The sequence below is a fragment of the Battus philenor genome, unplaced genomic scaffold (genome assembly GCF_028537555.1).
Source record: "Battus philenor isolate CCGP_79_NKW_IND1 unplaced genomic scaffold, ilBatPhil1.0.hap1 SCAF_19, whole genome shotgun sequence".
Classification (NCBI taxonomy): domain Eukaryota; kingdom Metazoa; phylum Arthropoda; class Insecta; order Lepidoptera; family Papilionidae; genus Battus; species Battus philenor.
In genome coordinates this window covers 4607533-4610465 of record NW_027181681.1, presented here as the reverse complement: position 1 = coordinate 4610465, position 2933 = coordinate 4607533, and positions in this window count along the sequence as shown.

Genomic DNA, 2933 nt, shown 5'->3' with positions numbered 1-2933 from the left:
TGAGACACGCTTTTGAGTAACGTGATAGATTTCTTTCCAAGTTTAAAACTTAATTAGTGATTGTTATTCGTTTTAAAATATCAGCTTGTACTTAAATACGATAATTAAAGGTTTTTATCTGTATATGATAATATTTGTTAATTACTTTGACGTGTAAATATTGTTATATAATTAATAGGTTTTGTGAAGCATTTTCATTATGTCGATTATAGGGCTAGTATTCCGCTAGATAAATTTAGTATCGCCAACGTTCCTTTATTTTTAATTGCCAAGGAGCTTACTTTTAATTCGGGAAATAGGTTGGTAGATAATTACGAAGAATAATAAGGTTCCCGCTCCGAATACATGAATTTCTTATCTAATAATAAACTATGTTTAAGAGCTAGCTTAGGAAACAAGAGTCCTCAGTTAAGAGTATCAAAAGTTATAATTTATAACTTAGTTTGTAGTTTATAATTGTATGTTATTAAATCAACCTTTACTACCATGTCAATATAAATTTAAATGCTAATAATGTAAAAATTATACTTATCTTGATTTAATTACTCTTAATTATCACAGAACCAGGATTCATTCAATAAATAAATACGTAATTATTGTTATTTGATTAAAAAGTTTTTATTCTACATTCAAAAGATGAATGAATAGAAAACATGAATGAGTACCAAAATTTTCGTATAAAACCTGAAACAATAAGATATTCAGTTTTCTAATTACTGTTAAAATTGGCGGTTATGGTTTTAAACCGACATATTCTAAAGTTAAATTTGGTAAATGTTAATATTTTTAATCGAAAACAGTTTTGAATCAAGTCATACTTAAAACATTAAGTAATCTTATCAAAGATTTAGTTTATATAAAACGGCGAGTATTTGAATCTGCAAGCCGACATTGACGAGCCAAGATAGGTTTAGAGAATAAATAACATAGTAATATTACTAAATAAAGTAATAAACATTAATATTTATAGTGTTCAGGCAAAAACTGTGACAATATTCCAAGAATATTGTATTGTAACCCAACCGTAACGAAAGTTGAACAGACAAAAATTATCCCATATCTTCTAGCATGCATGAAATCAAACAAGTTCAAAACTTTGTGTCAAAATAATGATCGTTAATTTAAAAAAAACTTTGAAATTCGGTACCTTATTTTAAACTAAAATCCTCTATTAAAGTATATTACAATAATTAAATTAATATAACAAAAACAAAAGAAATAAAGGAATAAGATGTTCTCGTTTTTATGAAATTAATAATACAAGCTAAAATAATTCAAAAATTAAAAAGGCGTTATTATAATATTTAATCTATTAAAGTTTAAAAAAATATTTAAAAAGATGAACATTCTTTACACCTTTCATGCTCTGCTTTACTATAAAATCCTTCGATTTGCTTTTACCTAACAAAATTACACGCTTAAAAAGCACGAATCTAGTTTTATGTTGTTACTTACATATACTTGTTTTATTAAATTATTAGTTACAAAATATTAATCAGAGAAATATTATAATTTATTTGATGATGTTAAATGTAATAAATGAATAGATTAATTTCTTTGTAACAACCGAGCTACCATCTATTATAACAAAGTTTTTCGTAAATTTATATTTATTACGTAATGAGGAGTTAGTAAGGTTGTTAGTGCGGGCTAATTTACGGTAGGAAGCTAGATTACAAACAGTCGTAAGTTAAAATTATCTCTTTAGATTCGATTAACACGTTTACAAAAAAAAATTATTGACATCATCAAGTCTAGTCTCTAGGTGGTGAGTGAAAACTTTAGCATTAAACATAATGATCATCTGACCACATCTTTCATCTTATCACTTTATGGTATACAAAACAGCCTAACACACTCTGTGAGTATTGTAATTGAATTAAAATAGCTGAAAGCACGAAGTGATTAGCCGAAAAGATGTTCACCAAGTTATACGATTTAAAAATTAAAAATAATATCAGCAGCATCATGTTTCACTTTTCACTTTGAGACAAGATTGTATGTCTTGTCTGCCCAAATATTTGTACATATTAAAACGGTTTACAGATAAACGAGTCAACTGATGATGTTTACAAATACTGTATTTGATTGAGAGTTGTTGCTTCGTAGATGGTAGTTCTATCTTTATAAGGACCAATATTGTTGTAAGCTCGACCAAACAAACACTTTCGAAACTGATGTATCGATACGCAATTTAATTTTTTTGTCATATTTATTGTGAAACTTCACATTTGGCATGTAACATTAAAATCACTTAAACACCAGTTCAATTTAATTCACACTTTAAACCACAGGAAATATTTATTAAGTTACATATAGAAAACTTTTTCAAAACTATACGACTTTGTACATAGACGAAAGAGAACGCAATAACTTTTAATAATTTAACGTAGAATTGAAGTTGTTAGTACAATTTCGAAACTTGAAGTGTACATTCGGCGTATTCGTAGCTAGACAGTTTCGTCTCGAGCATGGTACATGCATAGATTTAATAACTTTAAGAAAGAGAATTGTAAATTATGTAAATAAAAACATGAAGTGCGACCCGCGGAATATGATTTTCTTCTAAGGTACAAAATATAAATTAACCATGTTGAAAATTACGATTAAACGAAAATATGACATTTTCTTTGTTTTATTTTAACAAATATATATCCAATGTAACAATTGTCTGCTAGCAGATTTAAATTTTCAAACTTAATAAAAAATGTAAAATTTTAAACATTGTTCTGCGCAACACGCTGTAGTAAACATAGCAACAAAAAGTTTAAATACACTAGAATTTGGGGATTGTTATAATAAACTTTGTTTTTCAAGTAGCCCTTTAAAATCATCGAAGTTAAGTCAGATGACCTCGGTGGCCACGGGATATCCCCAGAGCGACTGACCAGGAGAGCTTCCCGAAGCAAATCGAACCTATGGCCGTGTGAGCA